General features: G+C 35.6%; 1 protein-coding gene across 2 annotated transcripts in view; it reads right to left on the bottom strand.

The window, feature by feature from the left end:
• Positions 1–21,168, bottom strand: part of MARCHF1 (membrane associated ring-CH-type finger 1) — an 834,037-nt gene extending 812,869 nt beyond the window's left edge. Inside the window, exon 1 of one of the 2 annotated variants that reach the window (XM_063705629.1) lies at positions 20,963–21,168. The gene's annotated coding sequence lies outside the window, so the exon portion shown is untranslated. Of the gene's footprint in view, positions 1–20,284; positions 20,939–20,962 lie in introns of those variants that run through there. The other variant, XM_055385742.2, reaches the window with a different exon arrangement.
• Between the last annotated feature and the right edge of the window lie 505 nt (positions 21,169–21,673).

Below are 21,673 nucleotides of genomic sequence, written 5' to 3' on the forward strand. Positions count from 1 at the left end.
TTCTTACAATGTCTAAAAAAATACTAATTAGAATACATAAGCTCTTGTTGCATACATAATTGCTATAGTCTGCAACAGTCCAACAACCCAGAAGGTGAAAGGCTTATTAACAATAAACCCACAAGAAAACAGTTTAGTATACATAAAATATACATATGTTCTATTCTGTTTCAAACTTCAACACGGCAGACTTTTATAGAATCAATAAATGGTATAAGAAAAGATATATCCAGATGATATAAAATAAAAATGTGTAATTACAGACTGAATCTGGGAAAAAAAATAACAGCAGAAACTGGGTAGACTAAGAAAGGCCAATTTTCTTTCTCTGAAGAAGTAGGAAAATGTGAATATTTCAATATTTAACAGTTTAAACAAAACTATAAACTACTTCTTATCTTTCTGAGATAACTCTTTCTCCTAAGAAGAAAATGTGAATATTTAAATATTTAACAAACAGTTGAAACCAAACTATAAACTACTTCTTATCTTTGTGAGAGAATTCCAGGGCACCAAAACTATAACTGGCAGATTTTCTCTGAATAGCTAGAAATAGAACAGAGGCCACTAGAGATGTTTTGTCAACTGACGAAAAGGCATCCACAGGACCCTACGAGTAGAAAAGCCAACAAAGTTCATCCAGATAGCTCCTGGCCATAAATTTTTTTGGGGAAAAAGGACAAAACAGAAATAGGGCTACTCAAGAAGTAAAATAGTTTAAGTGGATCAACTGTTCCCTTCTGAACCAGCAAATCTGCTGTAAACAAAACTGTCATTCAACGTAAATGCCCTGCATTGTATTATTTAACATTACATTATTAATAAGAGCCGTGTGTGTGTGTGTGTGTGTCTGTGTTCTTACATACTATGGATCTACATCACATGCCACCTCATTAGCTCTCCTATTGAGTAGAGAATGTAGGGGTCTTCTGGTGTTATCAGCAATGTACAATTCAGCAAGCACAATGATAGGGTTCTAATACAAAAGAATGCTTTCCTTTGTATTAGAAACCCTAATCATCATAAAAATATACAAAAAGAAGGAATATTTTCCTTTTGTAACATTAATTTTTCGTGGTCCATTATTTAGATTTTATCGTTATTATATTGCATAAACATCTAGAAAAATTAGGAAATGTAGCAGCCTTATTTATCAAAGAAGGGAAGGGAGATACCAGACATCTTAAATCAAAAATTAGAAATGATTTTAGAACAAACATTTTTAATAACCTTTAGTCGGTCAGAGAAAAGTTCTGGTATTTCTTGAAAACAATATGTTCGTGCATTAGACCATTTCATTTGGATTACAGACAGATTATGTGCAGGTTCATATAGTCAGTAAAAACGTGAGTAAAGGACTAAAGGCTCCTACCAGAGCCCTTGAATATCTGATTTCTTTCTGAAATTTAGAGATCACTTCTGAATTTAGCAAATCTTAAAAATACATTCATTTTGTGAGTTGTAATGGTAAATAAAGTAAGCATCTGAACCAAAATATGAATAAAAACCACTATCTATCACAAAGGAAATTGTTTAACTCTGCATTTTAATGACAAATCTACTCATTTATTTTTGTGCTCACATTTAACGTTGAACATACATTTTACAACTCTCCATATTCAATTTGCCACCCCTTGTTCTGATTTTTCTTCATTTTAATGTTTCCTTGAGAGGTTTCCCATTTATTCTTAGAGTTAAATTTTTCAACCTCAAATTTTTTGTAATGCCTCTGTAACCTTCTCTTGAACAATTTTCCTTTTTTTTTAAATAAAAAGACAATTCCTTCTTTTCTCTTAATCCTTTTATTCACCATTTGATGAAGGTAGTTTAACCCATTTGAGGTTTTTCTTTCACATATTTCCCTCACCATTTTTTCCTTTATCTTTTCTAGCTACTTTTTATTTTTGTAATTCTATAACCTGTAGATTCTCTGATCTATTCATCTTTTCACAGCTGTTCCTCAGGGTAGAGTAACACACAAAATGTTCAATAAAATCATTCAGTTAATGAAACTCAATAAAACTGAAGATTCATACCACAAAATTTAGACCATTTGAAATATTTTTTATCCCTCAAAATTGATAATTATGGAATTATTATTTAAAAGGAAGTGGAGTTGACATCCAGTTAACCAGGCTGATTACTATGTCTTGGTCACTCCCTGCCACGAATAGAGTAACAGATTCTTGGACTGAATGCAATCAGTGACACTTCCTAAATGTATAAAATAAATGCACCTTTAAAAAAAGAAATGCCTTAGAAATAGTTATATGAGAAATATCTATCTGGACTCACATAAAAAGTGAATTAGAGAAAAATGCAAATATTTGGTGAAAAAAGGTTGATTCAGGTTGGTTTTCACAATGCATCATTTCCATTCTACTTCCATTTGACTGTTTTAAATTTTATTTGGCATTAACAAGACTTTGCTTTCTTAAGTAGAAATTGATATGTGTTGGCTAGATCTTTCTTGTTTCATAAGACAGAGAAAAATCGTAAGGTAACAGAAAATAAACATAACTGTAGATTGTGTTAAGAAAAACCAAGCTTCTACTTCATCTCTGAAAAACAAAATTTAGCACAGATGTAAAGGAAAATAAATGATAATTATAATAAGAGCAGTTAACAATGACTAACTATTTATGTATAAGGCCTTTGTAAGCACTACTTTATTTAATATAGCAATCTCATTTACTTAGATATTATCATTCATACTTTACCAATGAGAAATTTGAGGATTAGAAGAATTAAGCTATGTCCCCAATGTCAGAGGCCAATGAAAAGTTGAACTAGATTTGAACTCCTGTTTGTTGATTTCAGTTGGTGCATCAAATCATCACATTTTGACAGGTCTCATTAACTAGGGAAAACCTTTCTATATAAACAAGTATATATGCTAACATTATTTTGTATGAAAATTTTGAAAGCCCTTGAGAAGAAAAATATAAGGCATCTAACCTTAATCTCCCCCTCCTCCTATCCTTCACTTCATCATGATGCCTTCCCAGGCTCCTCAAGTTTTGATCATCTCTCTCCCCTCTGAAACGCACACATTGCATACTTTTGTTTTGAACAAGAAGTTGCAAGATTCTCTGTGTATTTTCTATTGTCATAATAATTTGGCTAATTATTACCAGAAAAAAAGGATGATATCATAAATAGAACTATGAATATGAAATCAGAAAAGTTGTGTTAAAATCCTGACAATATTTAATGGGGCAAAATCATTAACCTTCTAATACAAGTTTCTCATTCAAGGGCATATAAATAATACTTCTGCATATTTCATAGGGCTTGCCCATTCCAATAAACAGTGCAATAGACATATACATAGTAATGAATTGTGGCTAGGCTATGCAGATACAAACATAGTCCTGGCTCTTATAAAGTTTACACTCCAGGAGAAGGGCCAGCATAGAAAAGATTGTAGTGATAACTGAACTGAATAATGGATGTGCATATAATCTTTTATAAAATTAAAGAATAACATAAATATAAGTTAATATTGTATTTTTTTCTTTTTCTGTGTTGCATACATTCAAGTTCCTAGGAGGCAGCAGTTTGTCTTATACTGACAGGTTAAGGACCTGACCCTTCTACATAGACATACAACAAATACTATAATTTTTAAATCATGTTATTGAAAATATGATTGAAAAATATTAAATATATTTTTGATAAAGGAAAAATATCAGCATAATTTTATCATTTTGACAAAACTGTTGCATTTTTGCCTCATTTTTTCCAGTTAGCTATATAATTTTATTTATTGTATATGCATTTTAGTATGTTTCAGCATATTAAATTTTTATTTTATACCATTATATCTTTTTATATTATAAAAGTTTTATACATGTTTATTTATATGTACCTGTCACCTACATTTACAGTAAAAATTAGGGTAATTTTCTTATTTCTAAGTGTTTCAGAACAGTTTAATTCAAAATAATTTACTCATTATTTATGTCATTACTAAGTACCAACCTCACAGCATTTTTACCTTAATTCAAACCACTGCAATACTGCAAATTTGCGTCATTTAGTTCCTAACACAAGGCCTAAGTTTCTTCCATTCTTTTAGGGACAGTCTAGTTACCAAACAGAGAAAATCTTGTTACAAAAGTGACATGATTCAGAGGGCCCAAGCACCAGAGAGAGGGAATTTTTTTCACAGAAACCATTGCCATACAAGTATAGTCATATTTCAAATATAGACAGACTTGCCTACTCATGTCCAAATTTCTCCTTATTACATTTTCTTAGCTTGTGACTGGCACTTCCAGAAAAAATACTAAATGGTAATGGTGATCATGGAGAATCTTCTATTACTCCTAATTTTATACAGACAGCATACTGAAATTGTTACTCTAAGCATCAGGTTAAATATGTATTTATCCATGCTAAGGAAAATTCCTTCTATTGCTTTACTAATGTGTTTAAATCAGAAATGTATTTGTATATTATCAAAAATCACTTGAACATCTATTGAAAATATCTAGTAATATTTACCCTTAAAATGTTAATTGGATGAAATATATTAATAGGTCTTCTAAAGTTAAAAAGTTATTCCTAAAAATAACTTCGTTTTTATACTTTATTGTTTTAATATATCTCTATATTCCTTTTCTTGATATTTTTTTCCTGAATTTTGACACCAATATTCACTTGGTAGGAATGACTTAGATTTAAAGTTCTTCCTTTTCCCTTCTTTTTTACTTTTATTTTCTTTTTCTATTTTTCTACGTTTGTTTACATTATGCATATTTCTTAAAAATTAGGATTTTTATTTTTCAGTATTCTAAAACAATTTAAATTGAAATTTAATTATCTTTTTTTAAAGTTTTAAATAAATTCACCTGTGAAATTGCATGAGTCCAGTGCAGGAAAGTGTAAATTAACCTTCTTAGAGTCATTTTGCTTCTTTTGTTTAGTATCTTTTGTATCTCCATCATCTCTTAAGTCCAATATTCAAACACTATATGTATATCAAAAGTTGGCAATATAGCTAAAGTAGTATATAGTGTGAAAATACACCCCTTGAAGTACACATCAGAAAAGATAAAAATGTTAATGAGCTAAGAATTCAACACAAAAAAAGATTTAAAAAAAGACAATAAAAGATTAAACCCAAGAAATCAGAAAATAGAAAAATATCACTGAATGAACTAGAAAAAAGAAAAACACAAAGAAATGGTTTTCTTTAGAAAACTGATTTTTCTTATATACGTTTAAAAAATAGCCAAATCCTAGGTGAAAAAATAATCTTTGGTAATAAAAATAATATCATATAATTCTAGATGAAGTAGAGATTTTTTAAAAATCATAAAGATATATTATATTGAATAATTTAAGAACAAATGAAAAAGGAAATAATTTTCTAGAAAAACATAATAAAAATATAATTCAAAAATAAATAGAAAACATCAAGACACTTATAATGATTATTATCTTGAATTAGTAACTTAAAATACACTAATACTAGAAGGTTTTATAGGCAAGTTTTGCTGAACATTCAAGAAAAAGGTATCTCCAATCATACAAGATTTTCCATAGAAAAATTCACTTTTATGGCTAATATAACCTTATTATCAAAGCTAGACAACAACACAAAAAAGGAAAAATACAAGATTTCATTTCTTGATATAGCTACAACAATCCTAAAAAATACATTTCAAACCAAATTCAGCAATATGTGCACATAATGACCAACCAGGATTTATCCTAAATATGCAGGGACTGTGTATTATTAGAAATTCACCATATGAACAGATTAGAAGCCAAAAAATTATATTTGTAACACTTGAACATCCATTCACAAGAAAATAAATATGACTTCCACAGTAAGGAGAAAAAGAAACCTATTTAAATTGTGAAATATTAGAAGTTGTTTACTTTAAACCAAGGAAAACGCTATGATACCAGCTTTCAACCTTACTGCAGGTTGGGGTCTCTACAAGCAGGTGCTGTGAACAGTCATGGTACAAAATGTCTATTAGACACGGAAACTTCAGAAAGAACAGGAGTTCTGATTGGACAGAGGGAGAAGCTGAACTGTGCTGCAGGCCAGCAAAGTCTCACTCCTTCCATCCAGAGCAAGGGTCCATCAGAGTTGTCCTATGACTGAACGTTTATATCAGCTCTCTCTCTCTCAGGTAAGTGGGCTGCTCCGGGGATGAGGGGGGTGGTTTAACCCGGGTCTGGGTGGCTCTTGGCAGCTGAGTCAGACCCAGACAGGCTCACGGCCAGACGCTTCCCACTGAAAGCATTCCCTTTAGCTGGGCAACAATCCTTGAAGGGGGATTGGGTGGTTCTTCTCTGTGTTTACATTAATCCCTTTACTACAACTTTTATATGAGTTCTCACTACTGTGCTATGGACTGAAAAATAGGCATAAAGATTTGAAAAGACGATAAGACAATTTGAAAATTGGACACCATGATTTCAAGAGCATCAAAGTGAACACATGAGTTCCAATCCTGCACCTGCCACTTACTAGCTCTATGGTTTTAGTCAGATTGGTTCATATTTCTGTGGTTAGATTTTCTTATATAGAATATGAAATAGTAATAACTGCCAACTGCATGCTGTATTGCCTTTATCAAGTTGTTATAATCACTGAACCTCTGGGAACCCTTCTTCAAAAAAAAAGTACATATATACATACGTACCTATGTACTTACATACTAATGTATGTAATTATATATGTACTTATGTACTATAATGTACCTATAACGTACTAATGTTCTATAATGTACTTATGCACTATAATAGTACCTCTACCATAAGATTGATTTGAAGATTAAATAAACTACCCCATTTAAAGCATATCTTTCAAAAAGTAAGTTCTAAATATTATACACACACAACACGAACGTCTATCTAGCCTACACAATAGAACCTCAAAAGCAAACTATGAGAATAAATCAAATAGTTTAGTAAGGTTGCTGGATGAAAAATCAACATGTAAAAATCAATATGCATCACCAATAAACATTTAGAACATGTATCTTTTTAAATATCTTATTCATTATTACAACAAAAACCGTAATAATCCTGGGAATAAATCGCAAAAACCTAAGCAAGATCTTCACAGAAGACGTTAATTATACCATCATTGCAGCACATTCAAGAAGAGTTAAATAAATGGAGTTATGTAACAAATATATGGACAGGAAAGCTCTATCATAAAAATGACAGCTGTCTCAAATTGAATTATAAACCTAATGCCTTCCAGTCTCAACAGAGTGTATGTCAGAAGCCCTGGAGGAAAGATATCACATCCAGAAGGACTAAGACAGAAATATGGTCAGGGTGAAAAGAAGAAAGTAGTTATCTCTACCACCCCTACTACAACCACCACAACCTCTCAGGCCTGCTGGGGGAAAGGGAAGAAACAGTATTATAGAAATCCAAATAGAACTGGAACCTTGAAATAGAGGAGCGGTGGCCATCGTTGTATGCATTCACTTCTACACCTGCTATGAGGCAGAGAGGGACCAGAGGAATTAATTCCCTTACCATTCTCTCTCACCAGTCTCCTGGTAGTGTCTCACATTAGCCACACCTAACTAGAAGTTAGAAGCCAAAGAAGTGCAGGAGTTGCAGCTCCATGGAGAAAGGCTCTAAATAAGCAACCAAGGAATATTTATCACATAGACTATTTCATGGAATTTAAAAAAGCAAATTCTGGCTGGGCACAGTGGCTCATGCCTGGAATCCCAGCACTTTGGGAAGCCCAGGCGGGCAGATCACCTGAGGTCAGTAGTTGGAGACCAGCCTCACCAACATGGCAAAACTCGATCTCTACTAAAATACAAAAATTAGTTGGGCGTGATAGCGTGCCCCTGTAGTCCCAGCTACTTGGGAGGCTGAGACAGGAGAATCTCAGCCCGGGAGGCGGAGGTTGCATTGAGCCGAGATCTTGCCACCACCGTCTAGCCTGAGCAACAGTGTGAGACTCCATCTCAAAAATAAATAAATAATATAAATATAAATATAAAAAGCAGACTCTAATATGGCAAAGTTTGTGAGAACAGCCAAGAAAATTTTAAAGAATGAGAATGAGGAGAATTCGTCTTAATAAAGTTGCTGTATAATGTTAAAAGGATTAAAGAATCAAGTATTAAATTAGCAAAGGATTAGACAAACCAATGGAACATAATAGAGAACCAAGAACAGATATAAATATATGGCACCTAGATATGCCTGAGTTAGCCTCACAAATCAGTAGGAAAAACTAAACTGGAACAATTGGCTGTACCTTTTGTGGTGGGGGGATGGGTTAATCCCTATTTCCAAAACAACTACAAAAATTAATTCCAACTGGGCCAAAGACCATAATGCTAAACATGTTAGAGCTTTAGTAGAAAACTGAGTGAATATTTTTACAATCTCTAAGTAAGAAAATACTACTTAAACAAGAAATACTAAATTTGTAAAGGAAAAGAATGATAAAACTGAGCATAATAAAATTTCAAAATCTCTATACAAAAAGACATAGTAACACAACTTAAAAACAAGGGACAGAATGCAAGCAAATATTTCAGTGCATGTAAATGACAAAAAGTTAGTACTTAAGAGTATACAAAAATTCTTAAAAATTCATTTTAAATATTCAAACCAATAAGGAAAAAATAACAAAACTTAAGACAATCTGCAAAAGAGAAGACTTAAGTGAAGTCTTATATACATGAAAAAGTGCTCAATAGCACCAATGAGGGAAAACAATCAATAAGACATTTAAACATATGCATGCAAAACCAAAAAGTTTGATAATACATTATACATTGCTGATGGACATGTAAGTTGCTAAAACCAATATGGAAAGATAGATCTGTAAAGATTTGTTGAAGACAGAAACTGCTCTCCTAATCCCACTACAACATTTTCACAATTTTATTCTTATTTAAGTACCGATAACTGATTTAGAGAATTACTTTTTGTTTATAATATTTATAAAAGTAACGTATCATTTATACATTACAATTATCTTTTGTAACTTTTTTCACTCAAATTATATTTTAAAGCCTCCTCCTGCAGGCTGTGCCAGGAGGATCACTTGAGCCAGGAGGTCAAGGCTGCCAGTGATGGCGACACGGCATTCCAGCCTGGGTGACAGAGGGAGGCCCTTTCTCCAGAAAAATAAATTTAAAAAATGAAATTATATTTCACTCAAATGATGATCAATGTTGACATGTGAATTTTAGTTCATTTTAATTTCTGTATAGTATCCAATTGCATCAAAATATCATGATTAATGATTACCTAGAATCTTTAAGTCAATGCAAATGACATTGCCATAAATACATGTCTCTTTGGGTCTACATACAAAAACTCTTTCTAGAAGTGAATTGCTGATTGCCTCCAGAAATGTAATACTGCACAGTAAGTGGACTGTATTGACATGAAAAAGATAACAGAGATTCTAACAAGTTAACACACAGCATATTACATATTTATTGAAATGTCATAGTCTAATATATATTAGCATAAATATATATTTTGGATACATTTCTGGAAAGAAGTCAATATTTTTTAACTGGGAGAGAATTGAAGGGGAGCATTCACTTCTCAGTCTTAATATTTCTATAATATTTAATTTTTTATAATAAACATATTTTACCTCAGTTTTACAGCTATAAACCATCGAAAAAAATCCACATTTGTTATTTTGTCCTGTGTTGTGTTTATTATCCTACTATAATATGGTAAAAACACCCTCAGATATGAGATTGAATGTTTGTGTTGTACATGTTTCATAAACTAATAATTATACAATTAACTTATTTTTGAAATAAAGTTTCCTTTATATTACCATTATTAAAGTGATAGGGTCTCAGTACTGAAAATTTTAAAAATATAGGAAGAGAAAAAGGAAAAATAAAACACTCACTACAAAATGATACCAGTCATAAATATTATTTATTCATTAATCAATTCATTTATTTATTTATTCAGTTGGTAGTAGTGGTAGTGGTGGCCACCTTTCTTTAGTTTCTCAAGCAAATTAATCTTCGCATTTCCTTAATGTCTAAAAAGTAGCAAGATAACTAAAATCTTAAAATGTATAGCATATATCTTATAAAAATGAAACCATGCCTGAGAATTTAAACAATATGTATATTTGCTTTAATGATGGTATGGACCCCTACTAAATACTTACTATTTATTAGGGAATTTTCTTACTACCTTTAATCCTCAAAACAACCTTGCTACTGAGAAAATACTATCATCTGCATTTTGCAGATAAGGAAACCAACATTCTAACACGTTAAGCAATTTGACCAGTGTCATCTCACTAGTGAGTGGAGATTTCAACACAGCTGAATATGGCCTGGAATTTGAGCTTCTCCAACTACCATTTATCTCTCATTCTTCCTGCAGAGAAACTGAATCTTCCCATTAAAAATTAATGTGAAAAACTACTTTATTTGTTTTGGTTTTTTTTTTTTTTTTTTTTTTTTTGAGATGAGTCTCACTCTCACCCAGGCTAGAATACAATGGCACAATCTTGGCTCACTGCAATCTCCACCTCCCAGGTTCAAGTGATTCTCCTGCCTCAGCCTCCCCAGTAGCTAGGGTTACAGGTGTGAGCCACCATGCCCAGCTAATTTTTGTATTTTTAGTAGAGATGGGGTTTCACCATGTTGGCCAGGCTGGTCTTGAACTTCTGACCTCCAGTGGCCTGCCTGCTTTGGCCTCCCAAAGTGCTAAGATTACAGGCGTGAGTCACCGTGCCCAGCCCAAAAACCACTTTATATAAGAAAAAAATTTCCTAAGGAAATTATGATAATTTTCTGGCATCCAGAAAGATCCACTATAAAAATATTCTGCCTCTAAAGGCATACATCTCCCAGTAGCCATGTGGTGATTACACCCCACTCACTGCTAAGTGAATAGGAGCCCAAGAGAGAATGAGTGGCTTGTCAGTTCACAGTCCATAATCTACTGAACTGTTCCCACCATGAAAAAATGGGAGGTAAAAATGTAGATTACTCATTTACCACCATGAAAACACACAGAAGTAAAATTTGGCTATATGAACCATGAAACTGTTCTCTTGTTTATAAAAAGAATTTAGTTCTAATAGTTGATAACCAACAATTTCTTTAAAACAATTTATCAGCATATGTTCTCTCTTACACTGTTTTGAGGGAAATTTTTCAAATAAATGTTCACATTAGGTGTGTTGCCACAGAATAGAAATTAGCATGAAACAGAGGATTATTTTCACATCATTTTTTCCTCTACATATAATTTATTACAAATATACACTCAGAAAAGTATTTTTAAAATCCACAAGAAAACTAATTAGATTTAACAGACGTCAACTTTTTTTAAGTTTTGCTTTAATATTCATCTTTTAATCCAATAATTATGAATTTAAATTGTTATGATAATAATTCAGTCTTATTATTATTTAAAGTATTTGGGAAATTTTAAAAGTGGGACAAAAAGCTAACGATAGTCCTATGACAACTATTAACAGTTGAAAATACTTCCTATTTGTAAAATAAACATTTCCTTTATTTTTGACATTACTGGGTAATGTATGTTGCAAAAAATTAAAGCCTTCTGCCTCATTTTTAACAATTTTTGAAAATTGACAACTATGGCTTACCTCATAACAAAAGCTATAGAAATAGCATCTATTATCACTTCTTAAGACTCATCTTCTCTACCACGAATGTCGTAAGGAACAAACCAAAAAGTATCAGACTTTTCCTTCTATATTATACTGGTCACTTAATATCTTAATAATGTGTCAAATTGATTCCCCCATCTCTTTAATTCTCTGCTATTGTTCATGGCACAGAATCTTTCTTTCATGTGGTAGTTACTTAATAAATACTTGTTTATCCATTTATTTAGTAAAGGTTTCTAAAATAAGACATACTCATGAGGTTAAAAGATTTCATAAAAGATTAAGTTTAAACATAAGCTATAAATAAACCAAGTTATCTTATTAAAAAGGAAAGGTAGCTGGCAAGAACTTATTGTATACATTATGCTAAATATTAAAGGGTCATTTCACAGGGTGCCTGGGACCTGACTTTGGGTTCCATGAAAACAAAATTGCTAAGAAATATTAAAGGAAATATAGCTCTAAGTGGAAAATAATTTGTCTCTAATTGATTGAATTTCAAATTTGGGAGAATTTAGCAGAACCAAAATCCAAACTCATGTGAGTATACAGGCAATTTAACTTCATTAAAACCTGAATACAAAAGCTGATTCCAGAATGAATAATTAAATGTGGCTATGTGCTATGCTTCAGTAACATCTAATAGACCTTTGTGTGTTACACTATTAAAATAAATCAAGTAAAATTTTAATTGAAATGTTGTATTTTAAAAGAAAATATCTACCCATAATTCTACCACTCTAAAAATTAATAGATAACTAGCAAAAATATATAAATTTTATAACTATGTAAAAACTACTTAGTTATATGGAACTTAAAAGCCTTGTAGGTAGTCCTTAAGGTATCATCACCATGACCTGGAACAAATACATTGAATAATAAATAAATAAATAGTTAATTCTCCTTTCTTTCAACTCTATTTCTTTAGAAATTCTCTAACTTTAAATGATAACTCCTACAACTTTTGATTCAAATGTTCATAACTCTTAATATTTGCTAGGCTGCATATTCGACACAACATTCTTCCCAGATTCATACATTTCTTTTTTGCAAATAGATGGTCTGTATTTGTTAGCATCTTTTTACTGCTCCCCTACTACATGCACATACACATGCACACACACGTACAATTAATTCCTTACTATGGCAAATATTTTGTGACAGTCCCTTATGTTTGGTACCTCTCTTCAGCCTACATCACACTCCCTCTGACTGTGAGTCTTTCAAGCTTCCCCCAACAGTAGGACCTTGAGCACACTTCATTTCACCCTCTGTTAGAAAATTTTTATCTTTTTTCTCCACCTCATTAACCCTTCTTTCAGATGTCAGCTAAAATGTCACCTCCTCAAGGAGGCTTCCCCAGACCTCCCTGGCTGAGTCAAACTCCCCTCTAATAGGCTTCCCCGTTACTGTGCATCTGGCCTTCATTATACTCACTTTTGCGTATGTGCACTGGCTTGTGTGATTATTCAATTAATTTCACAGAAATAAAAAGCTCTAAAGAGGCAGGAATCATGCCACATCTTTCACTCATCATTACATTACCAGGACCTAGCTGAGTGTTGAGCATAGAGTAGACTGCCAATAAATACATATTACAGGATAGTAAAAAAGAAGGAAGAGATGCAAATTAATCATTATGTCAACAGATGACCTCATAGTTACTAGAAAAATTATTTAAATGGTCTCACTTGGTGATCTGAAAGATGACAGATTTGTAAAGAAAGTACCTCTGAAAATACATGTTTTATCTTCTTTCTTATTATTTTTCTCTCATTGTAATGGATGTAGCTTATGATTTAGTCCTGCTTTTCTTTCTCTTATTCATTTTTCTCTAGAGAAGGAAAGTCATAAATCTTAGGCCAGGCTCTCTTCAAAAGCAGAGTCTGAACTAAAAAATTACGTGCAAATAATACAAGGTGATCCCAGAGAGTAGGAGTGAGGCACTGGGTAAAGTGAACAAGGGAGAGAGTAAAGGCTAATACAGGTGCATGCAGTTGGGTCACTTCCATGACCGGTTGAGGCTCCTTCTCAGCTGGACCTTATGAGGAGCTACAGAGTGCGTCTCGGAACTATCCACCCATTCCCACTGACTGCAAGGCTCCATGGTGGTGTTAGCTCCTCCTCACTTCCAGGCTGCATGGACCACGGTCAGAAGCAGGGGGAAAAACAAGACATGCTAGTAAAGTCACAGAAAAGAAAGTGAAAGATACTCAGCGCAAGCTTGAGATGGGAAATAGCACAACTGAGTCAAAGGCTGCCTACAATGATTGCCCGAGCCAGAGCCAGAAACAGATGTGAGATTGACAGGACATCAGGCAGGGTCCGAAAAGCATGTGATATACTTCATGAGAATCAGATCATTGCTCACCACAGTCAGCCCCAATGAGCCTCAGTGTCAGTACCTAATTTATCACTCTCACCAAGCTTCCATTTATCTCCTGATGTGCCTCAGGACACTGACTTGAAGGCAGGCGCAAGAATCTATTCCAGGCATTCTCCGACTTCCAATCATTGTGTCCCAAATAGTTAGTGATTTCTGCAATATGTTATCTGGAATATGTTACCTGGAACATACAATTCACTCAAAAATAACATTACATGTAATAGTTCAACATTAGTATCCATCCGTCACTAGGCAGACTTAACAAAAATTCTAGGTCAATCCATAAAAGCACAGTTAATTTAAATCATATATCTCTAACAATCTACTTCAGGTATAACCTGAATTAACTATATTTCCGTGAATTGGTCTAGAAATACGTTCTGAGTTTTATCCATATACCAATAAGAAAAGAGATCAACATAGTACTAGCTTGTTAACACTATTGTATGTATTTCACAAGAAATCAGTCTGTATCAGTTGCTTTTCAGAGCAACAGTTGGAAAAATAGGACAGTTGTTTCTAAGAAGAGGGAGACTCCAGACTTCACACATTTTTCACTCCATAAATGTAGCGCTTATTTGTAAGTTAGAATGATTCGTTAACCATGGAGTTCTTGTGTTCAAAAAGGAGCCTTACTTTTTATGCACACACACACACACACATACACACATGTGTCTGTGTCTGTATTTTTGGGTGTGTATTAGTCCTAAAAGAAACAAAAGTTTTACCAATTTATTATGTTTAGTTACCAATAACTTTAATCTATTGGCTCTTTGAATTACTCGTCTTCACTGTCACAAAGATTTACCTCAAAATTTAAAAAACAGACAAACTGTCTCAATATAAAATGGCACATAGTATATTAATGGCTGTTTAATAGAACCTGCCTTCATTTTATACCACTTCTAAAAATACATTTGGAGTTAGCTGTATTGCGTAGGAGGCTGTGGGATGGGACTACTAACTCCAGTTTTACCATCAAGAAATGATCTTTGATCACTGTACATCTATGTTTATTATCAGTTAAAAATAATGACACATTTCAGCTGATGGTTTTGGTCAACAATAACTAGAAAAGCCAGATATAAGGACAGTATTGTGATAAAACCTGGTGGAGAGTTTCAGAAGAGGTCAAGACTAGAAGCTTCAAGATTACAGATGGAAGAAGTACCAAAGAGGTAATGTGACTTTTCAGAATATGTTTTTTCCCCGGGATGAAGAGTGGGAGCAATTGCCAATCTGGAAAGACAGTGAGAGACTAAGAATATGGGCTTTGCCTGAGCAGAGGACCACTGATGTGAGACAAAGAATCTAGCAGAGATTTTGGCGGTCTTGAGGGGCTGGAGAGACAAAATTAGATATGAGGGGCCAAGAGCTCAGTGAGAAGTAAAAGGTGTAGCACTCAGCTTGACACATACTTGATTTTACCTACATGAGATTTGCTAAAGCCTGAAGTTACACATATGAGTGGAGGCTAAGACACTGAGAAGGAAGCTTCTGGAAAGAAAAGCGGATTCTCAGGAGTCTTGTCCTGGCTTGTGTTGAGGGCCTGTGAATGCACCAGTAGAAGTTCAAGACATCTGGGCTGGGTGCGGTGGCTACGCCTTGGCATCTGGGAGCCCAGAAGTCTAACAACTCCTGAGTCAGCTCAGTCACTGGGTGGATTACAACTATGGGCTACCATCCCACCATATCTGTCTAGCAGAGGAAATGTTGACACTTCTTTGGAGATGTATAGATCATCTGGAGCCTTTATAAGTTTGTTTTTTGTTTTTTGAGGCAGAGTCTCACTCTGTCACCCCGGCTGGAGTGCAATGGCACAATCTTGGCTTGCTGCAACCTCTGCCTCCCAGGTTCTAGTGATTCTCCTGCCTCAGCCTCCCAAGTAGCTGGGATTACAGGCACCTGCCACCATGCCTGGCTAATTTTTTGTATTTTTAGTAGAGATGGGGTTTCACCATGTCGGCCAGGCTGGTCTCGAACTCCTGACCTCAGGTGATCCACCTGCCTAGGCCTCCAAAAGTGCTGGGATTACAGGCATGAGCCACTGCACCTGGCTGAGTCTTTATAATTTTTATATACAATAACTAAAATTAAGAGTAAAGATATGCTGAAAAGAGGCTCATGGCAATACAGCTGACATGAGCAGACTAAAACCTTAGAATAAGTTTGATTAATATGCCCCAAGTCATAGAAGAAAAGGTGGAGAAAACAGATAAATTGGAATCTATAGAAAAAATCAAATGTACACTTGGAAATTTAAAAAAATACAATAATTACAGTAATAACCTGTGGATGAGCAGTATAACAGCCGTGGTGTAGAAGAAGGTTAGTAAACTGAAGAGAAGGTCAAAAGAATACTCAAGCACAGAGAGAAAAAGAAGTAGAAAATAGTAAAACAAGTACAGGGAGCATGTTGGGTACAGTGAAACCATCTATTAAACATGTAACTCAGATCTCAGGAAAAGAAAACAGACACAATGAAGTAGAGCTATCTATGAGAAGATAATAGTCAAGAATTCACCAATGAATTTCACCTGATGAAAGATAACAATCCACAAATTCAAGAAGCTCTGCAAACTTGGAGGATAAATCCAAAAAACTTATACCTAGCAATATATAGAAAACTGAAGAAAATAATGGCAAATGAAAAATCGTAAAATCACCCAGAGACAAAGACACATTTACCCTCATAGCAACAATATGACTGACAGGTTTGATGGAAGTGAGAAATCAAAAGAATAACAAATGTTGGCCGGGCACAGTGGCTTATGCCTGTAATCTCAGCACTTTGGGAGGCTGAGGCAGGCAGATTGCTTGAGTCCAGGAGTTTTAGCATAGATGGTGAAACCCCATCTATGCTAAAAATACAAAAATTAGCCAGGCATGGTGCTAGTCAGGAGGCTGAGGGACGAGAACCACTTGAGCCTGTGAGGCAGAGGTTTCAGTAAGCAGTGATTGTGCCACTGCACTCCAGCCTGGGTGACAGAGTGAGGCTCTGTCTCAAAAATAAATAAATAAAAATAACAACATGTTGAAAAAAAAAAACTGCCAAACAAAAATGCTATACTTAGCTTTAAAAAATACATCTATTTAAAAATATTTTCAGAGATACAAAAACTGAGTGAATTTGTTGCCAGCACACTTGCAATAAAAATACATAACCACTTACTTCATAATTTTTATGAATAAATTATAATAAGTGCATTGACAAGAATGCCACAAATTTAACATACCAGATATTCTAAAACCACAATTACTTTTGCACCAACCTAATAAAATAGAATTCACACATTAGGTTCACCTCTATCAATTTACTTCTTTAACTGAAACTAATTAGAAATTTTAAAGTGATTAAGTTCACTAATATATAATATTTGTCAGACAGTTCCTCCTGAATTTTCCAAATCATTTTTGTACACTAGTTCATTTGCTATGTACTGTCCCCCATGAGAAAGGCAAGGCAGATATTATCATCTTTATTTTATGTAAAATGAAACTAATGTTTACAGACTCCAACCCTTGTCCTCAAGTACATGACAAAGTCAAAAGTAGAACACATATTTCCTACCACTGTTCATCACTGAAACACTAGGAGGTAGAAATGAATTAATAGTATCATAGGGGAGTCATAAATTGCAAAATGAACCCAATATATAGCAAAGGAATAATCGTGGCTTCAGAGAATTTGTCTCAAATTTTTTTATTTTATTTTTAAAGCTACATTAACAGCATTATTTTAACCCTCTAAATATTAGATCATCACACTCCTAAATATTTTCAGCAACAACAGAACCGTTGACTTTCACTGTTGTATTTCCAGGAAAAGTTAGGATGCAAAAACCTTTCAGCCAAGGTTTTACTAACCAATTTCCCTATCAAAGGCCTACAGGAAAGTGAAAGCTACAATGTTTTGTGATCCATAAAACATCCTTAAGCTAGAATTTGAATTACACCATGAAAAAGCCCAGAAGACAACCTCTTCATTGAGTTTAAGACACAATTTTGCCTCAAGGTGGGTAAAGGAAGTTTCGCTCTATCATAGAGGTCCTAAAGCATCTGTTAAATCACACAACTGGAACAATGAAAGCAAGAGGTCGTCAAATAGCATAAACTCATTCTTCATACAAGATCTTTCCATGGATACTTCCCAGTGTCCTGACATCATGTTTTTCGGTGACCTTGGAACATCACTATTGCCTGCCCTGGGCTTTATGCTATGGCTTTATTTTTGCCCTATAATGCAACTTCCTCCTTTTTCTCACCTTGCCCAGTTAAGAGCCCTTGTGCAACAAAATAGGCAAAGTATTTGTGAAATACATTAAAGAACATTATTAGAATACTCTCTAGTTCAAGGACACTATTTTACTCAATGTGGTTTTAAAAATAATATTGTACTAGCTATCAAATAAGTCAAATTATATCTATTTATAATATGCTTATACTTTCTGAGAACTTTTCTCAGTATTCTAGTGGAATGTGAAGAATCTATGTACTTTTGACCTTCTTGGATAAAATATTTTTGAAATAAAATTAAAGATTTCATACATAAAATGTAATATGTTCTTCTCAATATACATTTTTATTTACCATGTTAAGGAGGTAAAACATCTTATCGCTAAAGGTAATATCATATGCCAAAAACCATGAGCCAAACACCAGAGTACCTCCTGTTGATCATTGCTAGCTGATTATCTGATCAGAGTTATACACATATTGTATGTAAATGTAGATTTTTATTTAGTGTACACCCCATCATGTAAGCATGTCAGAAGCTCGTACGTTCATAAATCTATTTCAAAAAGAGTTTTTGCTATTACAATACTTGAGGAAAGTAGCCAACATGAGCAACAGGTTCTCTAAGAACTTTAAAGTAAAACCCCATTATCATAAAAACATAGTACAACAAAGTTAGAAAGACGACTTCAGATAAAACAGGTGGTGCCTATTGTGACAATTAGTCAAGAAACAATGAAATAAAAAAATCTGTATCACAGAAGAAAACGTTGCTGACAACCCCAAAGGTCCTGGATTAAAACAAGCTCTTTGCTCATAACATTGGTCTCTCAACATAGCGTCACATAATCAGACATATAATTATGCACTTCCCAGTAGAGATACGCATGTAAAAGCTACAATGAGCTTTTCCAAAATCAAAACTGACACAGCATCTTCTGATAGTCCCACCATTCATATTTAGTAAAGCCTCCCTGTATTATCTCACCCAGTTTCTTTTTTACTTCCACCACATTGATTATTCCAATAATTTTCTATCAAATCTGTTCTGAAAAGACTCAAACTTTATCAAAAGAGCAATCACTGAGAAAAATTATTTTAATCCTGTTTCAGAAAAGCTTCATTAGAATCATCTATCTTTAAAGAAAAAAAAAAGATCATCTGAAGAAAAATTAGCCTGTTTCAAGAAAAATAAAATAACCCTTTGAATTATTGTTGTGATTGTTGCTTTCTTATACCATAGCATTATGTTAGATGCTGAAATACCAAACTGGTATCCCAAGAATCTCCTTAATGTTCAAGGATTATTTACATTTAATATACATTTAATTCATACATACAAAATGACTATTTAAAGTTTAAATATTTTCGATTGTAGTGGATGAAAACAGAAAAAGTCACTGAACCCCCAAAGTAGCAAACTTTCACTTCTTTCCATCTTTTTCACGAGATATTCCTTTTGTAAACACACTGACATTAGAAACAGATGTTCTGATAGGTATCACCGCTTCCTTGTGATCTGAAAATTGAACCTCCTAAACAAGGAATTCATCAATAAAACCTGTGTCCGCCAAGCAAAAAGCCAGGGGGTTGGATGTTGGCATGTTGGCTATATAGCACTTATAGGCGAGACAACTCTAAACTAAGGTACCTGAGCAGGTTCAGAATCTTTTTTCGTTAAACTCACAGAGCTCTATAATAGAAAACATTTTGATCTCAAAAATGTTTAGCAAGCAAATCTTTTCTGGAACTACTGAATAACAAAAAGAATTGCCAGGAAAACGTGAGGCTCTCTAACTACATATTGGCCATGCCTCTGATTCCATCCACCTGTCACAAATCTCCAAAATCAGCGCTTCAGAAACCAGAGAAAAGAGCGAGAGTGAGTCTCCCTTAACTTTGCCATTTCCCTCACACCACTTGGGGATAAAACTTGGGCGTCTCTCTGCCTCGACTGGTCACTCCACTTCCTGGAGCTCCAGAAACTCCCTCAGCACCTGGATAACTGCGACACTCACCCGTGAGCGCAGGACCCTCCTGGCGTCTTAAGTCCCAGCTCTCAGTCCCGTTGGCCGCAGGAACACAATGACATCTCTCGCCCAGGAGGGCGGTTGCAGGGAACCGAAATCGGACACAACAGTTGCAGTGAACCCGACTCAGGGTTGAGCGCATCAGCGCTAAACCCAAGACAAAGGCTGCCCTGTGTCTTCCGTACTCAGCGCTCTCCTTTGGTAATCGGTCCCCGTCCCCTTCAAGCCCACACTAGGAGCGCGTGAGCCTGTGAAGTGGCTGTCATCGACTCCGCGCTTTCCGAGGGGTGCGGCTGGGTGACTAGTACCACGCCGGTGTAAACAGCGCGCAGCGCACTGGGGATCCGCCAGAAACGGCGCGCGCGCAGAGCAGGCGCTGGGGGCCAATAGTAGCAACTACCCCAGGCTGCGGGCTGGAGCCGCCTCCTCTCACCAGAGAGGCGCCTACTGGGAGAGCCCGCCGCCCGCAGGTTGGGTGGCAGCACCCGCCGCGAACCCCAGCCACGCTCCCCAGTGGACCCACCAGGCAAAGGCACCTGCTGCCTGCCCTCCAGGGCTGATGCTGTGCCAAGCCTCCTCGGGATCAGGGGCAAGCCGCCCAGGACTACCAGCCGGAGAGAGGTGGCTCCCAGTGAGGCTGATTGAATGATGTTTGCAGTCACTTACCGGCGGAGGGTGAAGTAGCTCAGGCGGCCGCCAGGCTGCGTGCGGCCGGCATCCCGGGGCGCGGGCATTCTCCCATCCTTTGTCAGTTGCGGGTGGAGCGCTCCTCCACAGCTAGCGACAAGCAGCCGGGTGGCAGGCAGCCCGGCTCTGGCTCCGCTCCCCAGTCCTCTCCCCTCCTCTGCTCCCCCTCCCCTTCTCCGTCCCCCTCTCTGAGCCGGCATTCACTGGGCTCCCATGATGTCATCCAGTGGAAATCTGCCATGCTCAAAGACTGGAATAATCCAGCGCTCACGCGGGGAACGCAGAGCAGGCGGAGGAGGCAACAGAGCCTCTAGGAGTTCCCAGAACTAGCATCTCCAGGTTAACTGGAGTCAAGGACAGGACATAGGGGAGTCTGCGGAAAGCAGGCTCCGAGGGTGTATGTGGGCTGGGTGGGCGCGGTGGGGATGGGGCCGGGGATGAAGAGCCTCTTCTTTGCCGTAAAGATTCCTAAATCAGTACTTAAACTGATGGCAGACGCCAAGGATAAGGAGAAAGTTTTTTTCTGGCTGCTCAGTAGCTCAGGTGCCCCATCTCGGTGATGGACACCTACACTGCAGCCACGATAATAATTAGAACCCCTGGAACCCTCAGAGCCCTAGTCACAATGAGAAAGTTTAGGATGTCTGACCAATGACAGCTTAAATGATGAGCAGCTAAAGTGAGGGAGAA

The sequence above is a fragment of the Gorilla gorilla genome, chromosome 3 (genome assembly GCF_029281585.2).
Source record: "Gorilla gorilla gorilla isolate KB3781 chromosome 3, NHGRI_mGorGor1-v2.1_pri, whole genome shotgun sequence".
NCBI classification, from domain to species: Eukaryota; Metazoa; Chordata; class Mammalia; order Primates; family Hominidae; genus Gorilla; species Gorilla gorilla.